Raw genomic sequence first — 12,736 nt, 5'->3', positions numbered from 1 at the left:
GGGTGTCCCGCGCCCCATGATCGATCGGCTAATATCTTAAAAGAAAACATCATCTGGCGTGAGTGATAAGGAGCATTGTTTATTGTTCTTCGGGTTCATCACCTCGGGGCAGCATCTCCGCTCAGCGGGTGTCCCGCCACACACACACACACACACACACACACACACACACACACACACACACGCACACACACACGCACTCACACAGACACAGCGTCTGCAACAGGTTTTACAGCCGTGGGGTCATGTTTCCGCGAGCGGCTCTATGCGTGGGTATTTGACCGTCTTGCTGCAAAGACTTACAGCCGAGAGAGACGGGTATTTGTTCCCCTTCTTTAATTTACGAATTAAAAAACAGAAAAGGAAACGTAATAATTTAAGAATTAAAGATATTAAAGGGTCATTAAATAATAGACAGTGATTTATGTTTAATTATTTCAGAATTAGTTAATTCTTTAATACATTAAAAAGATCTAGGTATTTTTAATCGTTCTTTAATTCATGAAATAAAATGACATTAAAATATTAGACCCTGGGTGGGAGGGGAGGTATGGCTTGGAGGCGGTGCTTGGCCGGGGTTAGGGGAGGAGCTTGGGGGTGGGGCTAGGGGAGGAGCCAGGGGCGGAACTAGGGGAGGAGCTGGGGGCGGGGCTTAGGGGCGGGGCATACTGACGTCATCGACTCTGATTGGATGTGACGTCATAAGGGGCGGGGGCTCGGAGGCGGGATCAGGGGCGGGGCTTAGGGGCGGGGCATAATGACGTCATCGATTATGATTGGCTGTGACGTCATAAGGGGCGGGGCTTGGAGGCGGGACTAGGGGAGGGGCTTAGGGGCGGGACATAGTGACGTCATCGATTCTGATTGGCTATGACGTCACAGAGGGGGCGGGGCTTAGTGACGTGGCCGATTTTGATTGGCAGCTGTCACTTTTTTGACGAAAGGTGGGTCAGTTTTCTCTCTTCCAGCAACCTCATGACTCCATAACGTGTTTCCAGGCATCTCTTGATCTCAAAGGCCGAGGACCCACAGACATGAAGGTCACTCCCGAGAAAAGTGAATGTCTCCACAAGTTCAAGTCATGGACCGCGAACAGATACAGTTGTGATTACTGAGTCCAGGAAGTCATTAAAAGCCTGAATCTAAGTCACATGTTGACACTGACAGTTATGGTCCACACAAATAATAAAATATACCAAATTTATAAATAAATAAAAGTAAATTTGAAAATTAGTCAGATAATTTAAAAAAGGAACAACCTTTGGGTAGGTGCTTTTGTAGAACTTGGCGGTCCTGCTGTTTATCTTTGACAGTCTCTTAATAAAGGAGAGGTAGCTTAAGAAAAACTGATAAGCAGGATAAGAGTTTTTAAATATTTTCTCAGCCCTGTGCTGGAGCTTGGTGAGGTAGATGTCAGACAGAGTAACTCACATCTATAATTTTAGACGCAAACCCAATAACTGTGTCAAGCCACTTCCTGCCCTGAATAGTGTTGTTGCTGAACCATACAATTATGAGAAAGGTTAAAATGCTTTCAGTGGCACCTTCATAAAACAGTAGCATGCTCTCAAACAAAACAGAAAATTTCTAAAGTTCCGTTTGATACTTTTTTTTTTAAGAAATACAGTGGTCTTGTGTTCCCACTAAAGAACAGGAAATATGTAAACCCAACCCTGGAAATAAATGTATGTTCAGAAAGGGTAAGCACTCTGCTACTTGTTAAAATGTACAATTGAAGGGGTCAAATGCAAAACCTAGTATCTCCAAAACGACACATTTTTAGTTGAGGCCAGCATGCACTTTGCTACTTAGGCAACTTTTGGTGTGCAAAATATGAATGATTGTGAGCAAACCATTTTCAATATTTAACTGAATAAGAGACAGAATCTTAAAAAAAAAATCTGAAAATCACATTGTATAATTTTAAAATAATTAATTTGCATTTTATTGCATGAAATAAGTATTTGATCACCTAGCAACCAGCAAGAATTCTGACTCTCACAGACCTGTTAGTTTTTCTTTTAAAAGTCCTCCTATTCTGCACTCTCTACGACAAAAATTACAGACTTCTCTATTCTTTGTAGGTGGGAAAATTTCCAAAATCGACAGGGGAGCAAATACTTATATACGAGTATGTACAACCCCAATTCCAATGAAGTTGGGACATTGTGTGAAATGTAAATAAAACAGAATACAATGATTTGCAAATCCTCAACCTATATTCAGTTGAATACACCACAAAGACAAGATATTTAATGTTAAAAGTGATAAACTTTATTGTTTTTGTGCAAATATTTGCTCATTTTGAAATGAATGCCTGCAACACATTTCAAAAAAGCTGGGACAGTGGTATGTTTACCACTGTGTTACATCACCTTTCCTTCTAACAACAATAAGCATTTGGGAACTGAGGACACTAATTGTGAGTGTTATGATTGGGTATAAAAGGAGCATCCCCAAAAGGCTGAGCGGGTCACAAGCAAAAATGGGGGATCACCACTTTGTGAACACCGGTGTGAAAAAATAGTCTAACAGTTTAACAACAATGTTTCAATGTTCAATTGCAAGGAATTTAGGGATTCCAACATCTACAGTCCATAATATAATCAGATGATTCAGAGAATCTAGAGAACTTTCTACACGTAAGCAGCAAGGCCGCAGACCAACATTGAATGCCCGTGACCTTCGATCCCTCTGGCGGCACTGCATTAAAAACCAACATCATTGTGTAAAGGATCTTATCGCGTGGGCTCACGAACACTTCAGAAAACCATTGTCAGTTAACACAGTTCGTCGCTACATCTACAAGTGCAAGTCAAAACTCTACCATGCAAAGCGAAAGCCATACATCTACAGACGCAAAGTGGAAAAGTGTGCTGTGGTCTGATGAGTCCACATTTCAAATTGTTTTTGGACATCATGGACGTTGTGTCCTCTGGACAAAAGAGGATAAAGACCATCCAGATTGTTACCAGCACAAAGTTCAAAAGCCAGCATCTGTGATGGTATGGGGGTGTGTTAGTACCCATGGCATGGGCAGCTTACACATCTGTGATGGCACCATCAATGCTGAAAGGTACATCCAGGTTTTGGAGCAAGACATGCTGCCATCCAAGCAACGTCTTTTTCAGGGACGTCCCTGCTTATTTCAGCAAGACAATGCCAAGCCACATTCTGCACGTGTTACAACAGCGTGGCTTCGTAGTAAAAGAGTGCGGGTACTAGACTGACCTGCCTGCAGTCCAGACCTGTCGCCCATTGAAAATATGTGGCACATTATGAAGCGCAAAATACGACAACGGAGACCCCGGACTGTTGAACAACTGAAGTCGTACATCAAGTAAGAATGGGAAAGAATTCCACCTACAAAGCTTCAACAATTAGTGTCCACAGTTCCCAAGCGCTTATTGAGTGTTGTTAGAAGGAAAGGTGATGTAACACAGTGATAAACATACCACTGTCCCAGCTTTTTTGAAACGCGCTGCAGGCATCCATTTCAAAATGAGCAAATATTTGCATAAAAACAATAAGAGGATTTGTAAATCATTGTATTCTGTTTTTATTTACATTTTACACAACGCCCCAACTTCACTGGAATTGGGGTTTGCATATATATATATATATATATATATATATATATATATATATATATATATGTGTGTGTGTGTGTGTGTGTGTATGTGTGTGTGTGTATCCTTGTTGGTCCAGAAACCAGAATTGTAGCTCTCAAATTGGAACATATTTCAGTCTGGATTTCACATTGCTACATATCACCACATCATTTTTGCCCTTGTCCCAAGCTCACACATGCATTTAAGCATGAAGAACCTTCACCTATAACTGGGACCATAATTTGGTCTTCTACCACATCACACACAAACTGTACCACGTGGCATGTGTTTGTGGCTCAGGTGGGGTTCGAACGGCAGACTTCATGCGATGCACTACCACATCAGCCAAAGGGGAATCCCTGCTAACCAAGTTAGTCGGAACATATTTACGTCTGGATTTCACCTTGCTACATATACATACAAATGTTACGTGAAAGAATTTTGAAAATGTGCTGTCTTGAGTCATAACTGAGATGAAACAAGCTTTTTTGACTCACCATGAGGTTTTTAAGATGCTGTGTCATTTGTAAAAAAAAAAAAAAAAAAAAAGTAACATTTCCGAATATTGGAACCCTATATCAGAAAAGGGTGGGATGTCAGGAAAATGGAAATACCAAAACCCCCCACAGTGATTCTTAATCTGATATTTACTTTGACTTCGATGTCATTGCAGACACTATGAACCCAAGCTGGACCTTCTTCATCCACAGCAGAAGGCAGTATATATTGCTTTAAAATCTCAAAGTACTTTTTTCCCATTAACACTATCATTACAGAAGTGTACCTTTGCCAAGGGTACTGATACAACCCCATGCTATGATAAAACCTGGCTTTTGGGTTTGTTGGTGTTGGATGGTCCTTTCATCTTTGGTCTTGAGCACACAACATTCCTTTCTTCCAAAAAGATCCGTAATATTGATTCCTCTGACCACAATACATATTTCCACTGTGTGACTGTCCAACCCAAATGCCTCTGAGCCCAGAGAAACTGACCCAGTTTCTGGACAAGGTTAACATAAGGCTTTGTTTTTGCACAGTAAAGCTATAAGTGGCATTTGTGAATATACGTCTGTATTTTCTTGCTTGACAAATGTTTCCCAATGTAATCCCTTGCCCATGTGGTAATATCAGCTATTGATGAATGATGGTTCTTGAAATAACCTCTTAATTGTAGATTTGATATTTTGACTACAAATTAGAAAAATGTACTTCATATTATTGTGTGTTTTTGCAATGTATACAGCCTGGAAGGCGAGACCGTTGTAATTCCAAGCTATAGTTTATAAATAATACTCTAGCAAAGGAAGGAGGAGTTTCAAGATGTTCTATGGAATGATCACACAAGTAAATGGGATCCTCTTTTGACATTTTCCACCTGCAGACAGACTGATAGGGTTCTATATTAACAACCTGAACCAGATCATGTCATTGACCATTTCATATTAAATATACTGTTTAAAATAAATAAGTAAATAATTTAATTTTGCTGTATATCTTCCAACATGAATCAGATTAATTCCATTTTTCTTCCATGTCACATTTTTCTATCAGTAATGTGCACTCTCCATTGCTTTGCACCTTCCCTGTTTGGCCTGCTCTTCCAATCTGGAATTCCCTGATGTAAGATAACGTAAGTTGTCCCTTCTCTATGATGAATAGCCGTTTCACTTATACTTTACTATGCTTTATTGTGATTCTAAATTTTCTAATGCCACTCATCTTGCTGACACCCAGTAAGATCAGAATTGTACTAGTGCATGTAACAATATCACTAATTCCCTGCTTTTCAGACCCGATGATCAAGGACAGCTATTGTTATTATTTGCCTTTCAGCTGTCCCTGGTTGTTGAGGGTCACCACAGTGGATCAAGCACAGATCAGCATTGGGATTTGGCACAAGCTTCACACCGGATGCCCTTCCTGATGCAAATGCAGTCTCGCTCAGAGAAACACACACAGCCCGTGGTCTTTCTGAAGAGGTCTCCACTCCAAGTATTAACCAGGACCAACTCTGTTTAACTTTTGAGACCTGGCAGGATGCATCAAGAACAGCTATTAAAAAGCTCAAAGGGCAAATGTTAAAAAAGAAAAGAAATGCAGTTGTACAAGTATAATTCACATTAACTCACTGCTTTTCAGCTGTAGGCTCGCAAGAATCTAATAAGCTGTAAAATATTATCCACTCTGACTGCTGATTTTCATATTGACCAAACAATATTAAACATGATAATTTCTGAGAGCTATAACAACATCTTTTGATGTTAATAAGAAAATTGAATAACAGCTATTTGTGATGCTAAGAGCACTTAATTTCATGGATGAATAAAGTTCATGGCACTCAGTAATTCACCTAAGGGCTTTCTCCAGCGGCTGAACGCAAGGTGTCATTAAATTATGTTGTGGTACATTTTAATACGTATATGTTGTTTCACGTGAGCTCGACTTTGTGAATACTTGGACACTGCTACATTACCTTTGTGTCAAATGAACGCTGAATCAGGGAAACCCAGATGAAATGTTCTTCTTACATTGTTGTGGGAACATCACCTACAATACTACAATAATGAGTCAGTGTGCAGGTGCATCAGTTTTGAGAACTCCAGGAACTTGAGTAGACCAAGGAGATACCCACAAATCATCTGGCAGGGATAGATGACTGCTTCCAGGCAATGGGGACGGACCGGTGGTCTAGTTAGGTAGTTGTCAATCAACATCTAGCGTGTATCCATAGTGGGGTGGGTGTGATGACGCATGTCCATGTTCCCAAACAACATACTTCCATGCCCCATTTTTAGCTCAGGGTCACGGCAGCAGATCCAGTATGGATCTTCATGTTGATCTGGCATAGGTTCAACCCCTGGCTGCCTTATTAACGCAACTCCATATGAGCGGGGTAGAGGTTGCCTTGAACCACAGGCCTTGTTTTTGAAACAAGACTTGTGCTACTCCTACACATGTAGTCAATACTATCTCTTAACAAATAAATACTGTATTGTGAGAATGCAAACATTTTCTTTCCTTATGAGTCAAAAATCTTCATTTTGATCAAGCATAATAGTCTTGTGCTGTTACATCAATCAGTCAGTAGATGGTGGTAAAGAGCTTGATCAGACTGAGGTACAATGATAGAGTGAGAGAACCTCACATGACTTTTCACAAGGTAGTTTATAATATAATAGAGACTAAAAGATCAACAATATCTGTATTTTGAATATGTAATGTAATGAACACTTTGTACAGAATTCAGAGTAAGTAAAATATGTATTGTACTTGATTTTAAGTGGTACGTCAAGATTTATGCATAGGTGCTGTGACTGCTTGAAGATGATCTCTGGCTTCTTCCAAATAACTTCTGGGGTCTGTCAGTGATGTGTTTTGGTGTCTACTCTGTTCAACGCTTCCATTGTCTGGGTGTTACAAGTCCAGTGATCTGAGTGTATCTGCTGTGTGGGTGACCCACATATTCACTCACCTTGACTTTATAGAAGACGCTGTGATTTTTGTAGAATCTATGGATATCCTGGTTGAAGCTCTCAAGAAATGGTGCAAGGAGTCATACTGTCTAGATTTGTGCGTGTCATACATCAAAACCTAGATCCAGTCTTTCTGCAGCTGCTTGAAGTCAGCTATTGTGTCTTTAGGTAGAGAGTGTCGAACTCGGGGAGATATTCACCTACCTTGGATGAAAATAAGGAAGCAGAAAATTTAAAAAGACATACACATCAGTTTGATGTCATTATAATCAATAGACTTCATCTGCTCACCTCTCCTTCAGACACTTAACACTAGACTGTTAAGGTGAGTCTACAGGGAGCAAACAAATGCTGAACTTGCAAAATGGAGTAAATTCATTTTCCCCCTAACAATTCTACACACCATGCCCTATAATGACAATGTGAAAAAAGTATTTTGGGGATATTTGCAAATTTATTAAGAAAAAAAACAACTAAGGAATCACATGTACAGGTGATTCTTTAACTACGGGCACTATTGGCCTTGTAAATGTAATTTCCACCACACTATTGCCTTACAATATAAAGCGCCTTGGGGCAACTGTTTGTTGTGATTTGGCGCTATATACATGTGCTCTGATGTCACTGTTTATCTCCATAGAAACTATCCAAACAATCTTTCATACAAACTGTTTAAAGGGACATTACAGTGTTGTGGTGGAAATTACGGCAATAGTGTGGGACAACTACATTTTGTTTAAAAAAATCACAACAGTTGTATGACATTGAATACCCCAATTATGTTTTGATTATTTTACTGATATTTTATTCAGAGATATTTTAAAACAGAAAAAACATTTCTTTACCATTCATTTTTATCATTGAAGCTCAAAAGTCTGGGTGTGGGACAAGCACAAAACGGCAATATTTCAAATCAAATCAAATCAATTTTATTTATATAGCGCCAAATCACAACAAACAGTTGCCCCAAGGCGCTTTATATTGTATCATGCATCATGGGAACCTCCCAGCAGTCTAAGTCTATAGCAGCATAACTAAGGGATGGTTCAGGGTCACCTGATCCAGCCCTAACTATAAGCTTTAGCAAAAAGGAAAGTTTTAAGCCTAATCTTAAAAGTAGAGAGGGTGTCTGTCTCCCTGATCTGAATCGGGAGCTGGTTCCACAGGAGAGGAGCCTGAAAGCTGAAGGCTCTGCCTCCCATTCTACTCTTACAAACCCTAGGAACTACAAGTAAGCCTGCAGTCTGAGAGCGAAGCGCTCTATTGGGGTGATATGGTACTATGAGGTCCCTAAGATAAGATGGGACCTGATTATTCAAAACCTTATAAGTAAGAAGAAGAATTTTAAATTCTATTCTAGAATTAACAGGAAGCCAATGAAGAGAGGCCAATATGGGTGAGATATGCTCTCTCCTTCTAGTCCCTGTCAGTACTCTAGCTGCAGCATTTTGAATTAACTGAAGGCTTTTCAGGGAACTTTTAGGACAGCCTGATAATAATGAATTACAATAGTCCAGCCTAGAGGAAATAAATGCATGAATTAGTTTTTCAGCATCACTCTGAGACAAGACCTTTCTAATTTTAGAGATACTGCGCAAATGCAAAAAAGCAGTCCTACATATTTGCTTAATATGTGCATTGAATGACATATCCTGATCAAAAATGACTCCAAGATTTCTCACAGTATTACTAGAGGTCAGGATAATGCCACCCAGAGTAAGGATCTGGTTAGACACCATGTTTCTAAGATTTGTGGGGCCAAGTACAATAACTTCAGTTTTATCTGAGTTTAAAAGCAGGAAATTAGAGGTCATCCATGTCTTTATGTCTGTAAGACAATCCTGCAGTTTAGCTAATTGATGTGTGTCCTCTGGCTTCATGGATAGATAAAGCTGGGTATCATCTGCGTAACAATGAAAATTTAAGCAATGCCGTCTAATAATACTGCCTAAGGGAAGCATGTATAAAGTGAATAAAATTGGTTCTAGCACAGAACCTTGTGGAACTCCATAATTAACCTTAGTCTGTGAAGAAGATTCCCCATTTACATGAACAAACTGTAATCTATTAGATAAATATGATTCAAACCACCGCAGCGCAGTGCCTTTAATACCTACGGCATGCTCTAATCTCTGTAATAAAATTTTATGGTCAACAGTATCAAAAGCACCACTGAGGTCTAACAGAACAAGCACAGAGATGAGTCCACTGTCTGAGGCCATAAGAAGATCATTTGTAACCTTCACTAATGCTGTTTCTGTACTATGATGAATTCTAAAACCTGACTGAAACTCTTCAAATAGACCATTCCTCTGCAGATGATCAGTAAGCTGTTTTACAACTACCCTTTCAAGAATTTTTGAGAGAAAAGGAAGGTTGGAAGGGCTTTTTTATAGAGCAACAGACTCTTTTTCCAGGCTAAGTGAAGATCTTCTAAATTAATGAGACGCCATTTCCTCTCCAACTTACGGGTTATCTGCTTTAAGCTGCGAGTTTGAGAGTTATACCACGGAGTCAGGCACTTCTGATTTAAAGCTCTCTTTTTCAGAGGAGCTACAGCATCCAAAGTTGTCTTCAATGAGGATGTAAAACTATTGACGAGATACTCTATCTCACTTACAGGGTTTAGGTAGCTACTCTGCACTGTGTTGGTATATGGCATTAGAGAACATAAAGAAGGAACCATATCCTTAAACCTAGTTACAGCGCTTTCTGAAAGACTTCTAGTGTAATGAAACTTATTCCCCACTGCTGGGTAGTCCATCAGAGTAAATGTAAATGTTATTAAGAAATGATCAGACAGAAGGGAGTTTTCAGGGAATACTGTTAAGGCTTCAATTTCCATACCATAAGTCAGAACAAGATCTAAGATATGATTAAAGTGGTGGGTGGACCCATTTACATTTTGAGCAAAGCCAATTGAGTCTAATTATAGATTAAATGCAGTGTTGAAGCTGTCATTCTCAGCATCTGTGTGGATGTTAAAATCGCCCACTATAATTATCTTATCTGAGCTAAGCACTAAGTCAGACTAAAGGTCTGAAAATTCACAGAGAAACTCACAGTAACAACCAGGTGGACGATAGATAATAACAAATAAAACTGGTTTTTGGGACTTCCAATTTGGATAGACAAGACTAAGAGTCAAGCTTTCAAATGAATTAAAGCTCTGTCTGGGTTTTTGATTAATTAATAAGCTGGAATGGAAGATTGCTGCTAATCCTCTGCCTCGGCCCGTGCTACGAGCGTTCTGGCAGTTAGTGTGACTCGGGGGTGTTGACTCAATTAAACTAACATATTCATCCTGCTGTAACCAGGTTTCTGTAAGGCAGAATGAATCAATATGTTGATCAATTATTATATCATTTACTAACAGGGACATAGAAGAGAGAGACCTAATGTTTAATAGACTACATTTAACTGTTTTAGTCTGTGGTGCAGTTGAAGGTGCTATACTATTTTTTCTTTTTGAATTTTTATGCTTAAATAGATTTTTACTGGTTATTGGTGGTCTGGGAGCAGGCACAGTCTCTACGGGGATGGGGTAATGAGGGGATGGCAGGGGGAGAGAACCTGCAGAGAGGTGTGTAAGACTACAATTCTGCTCCCTGGTCCCAACCCTGGATAGTCACGGTTTGGAGGATTTAAGAAAATTGGCCAGATTTCTAGAAATGAGAGCTGCTCCATCCAAAGTGGGATGGATGCCGTCTCTCCTAACAAGACCAGGTTTTCCCCAGAAGCTTTGCCAATTATCTATGAAGCCCACCTCATTTTTTGGACACCACTCAGACAGCCAGCAATTCAAGGAGAACATGCGGCTAAACATGTCACTCCCGGTCCGATTGGGGAGGGGCCCAGAGAAAACTACAGAGTCCAACATTGTTTTTGCAAAGTTACACACCGATTCAATGTTAATTTTAGTGACCTCCGATTGGCATAACCCGGTGTCATTACTGCCGACGTGAATTACAATCTTACCAAATTTACGCTTAGCCTTAGCCAGCAGTTTCAAATTTCCTTCAATGTCGCCTGCTCTGGCCCCCGGAAGACAATTGACTATGGTTGCTGGTGTCACTAACTTCACATTTCTCAAAACAGAGTCGCCAATAACCAGAGTTTGATCCTCGGTGGGTGTGTCGCCGAGTGGGGAAAAAATGGTTAGAAATGTGTACAGGTTGGCGGTGTACACGGGGCTTCTGTTTAGGGCTACGCTTCCTCCTCACAGTCACCCAGTCGGCTTGCTTTCCCGGCTGCTCGGGATCTGCTGGAAGGGAACTAACGGCGGCTAAGCTACCTTGGTTCGCACCGACTACAGGGGCCTGGCTAGCTGTAGAATTTTCCACGGTGCAGAGCCGAGTCTCCAATTCGCCCAGCCTGGCCTCCAAAGCTACGAATAAGCTACACTTATTACAAGTACCATTACTGCTAAAGGAAGCCGAGGAATAACTAAACATTTCACACCCAGAGCAGAAAAGTGCGGGAGAGACAGGAGAAGCCACCATGCTAAATCGGCTAAGAGCTAGTAGCTGCGCTAAGCTAGTGGATTCCTAAAAACACACAAAGTGAATAATGTGTAAATAATTTAGAGGTGATTCAGCAGAGGGAGTGCTTTAGTTAAGGCACGTGAAGATTACACTGTGAAACAAATCGTTATCTAGTTATCTAGATCAATCTAACTGCGCAGATTAAACAGCTAACAGATACAGCAAAACACCGCTGTGCTCCGGAACAGGAAGTGATACAATACCGCAGTGAGAGCCAACCACCAGTAGAGGCAAGCAAGAGTCACCCTCCTTATATTTGCATATAATGATGCTGAAAAAAGGTGAAAAAGTCATCATAGACTACTAGAACTAATTTCTTAACACACTTTCATTGTAAAGATAACTATAAAAGTGTGAAATTTGCCTTTTTTTCTGTTTTTCATACAATATGATCAAAGGACATAATAAGTGCCCGTAGTCTAAGAATCACCCGTACATAAGTATTCACAGTCTTTGCCATGACGCTCAAAATTGAGCTCAGGTGCATCCTGTTTCCACTGATCATCCTTGAGATGTTTCTACACCTTAATTGGATTCCACCTGGGGTAAATTCAGTTGACTGGACATGATTTGGAAAGACACACACCTGTCTACATATAAGGTCCCACAGTTGACAGTGTATGTCAGAGCACAAACCAAGCATGAAGTCAAAGGAATTGTCCGTAAACCTCCAAGACAGGATTGTCTTGAGGCACAAATCTGGGGAAGGGTACAGAAACATTGCTGCTGCATTGAAGGTCCCAATGAGCAAAGTGGCCTCCATCATCCATAAATGGAAGAAGTTTGGATCCACCAGGACTCTTCCTAGAGCTGGCCGCCCACCTAAACTGAGCGATCGGGGAGAAGGGCCTTAGTCAGGGAGGTGACCAAGAACCCGATGGTCACTCTGTCAGAGCTCCAGCATTCCTCTCTGGAGAGAGTTGAACCTTCCAGAAGGACAACCATCTCTGCAGCAATTAACCAATCAGGACTGTATGGTAGAGTGGCCAGATGGAATCCACTCCTTAGTAAAAGGCACATGGCACCCGATCTGAAGTTTGCCAAAAGCCACCTGAAGGACTCTCAGATCATGAGAAACAAAATTCTCTGGTCTGATGAGACAACGATT

The sequence above is a fragment of the Thalassophryne amazonica genome, chromosome 9 (assembly GCF_902500255.1).
Source record: "Thalassophryne amazonica chromosome 9, fThaAma1.1, whole genome shotgun sequence".
Lineage (NCBI taxonomy): Eukaryota > Metazoa > Chordata > Actinopteri > Batrachoidiformes > Batrachoididae > Thalassophryne > Thalassophryne amazonica.
The sequence above is the reverse complement of the archived record's forward strand: the minus strand, read 5'-3'. Positions refer to the sequence as shown.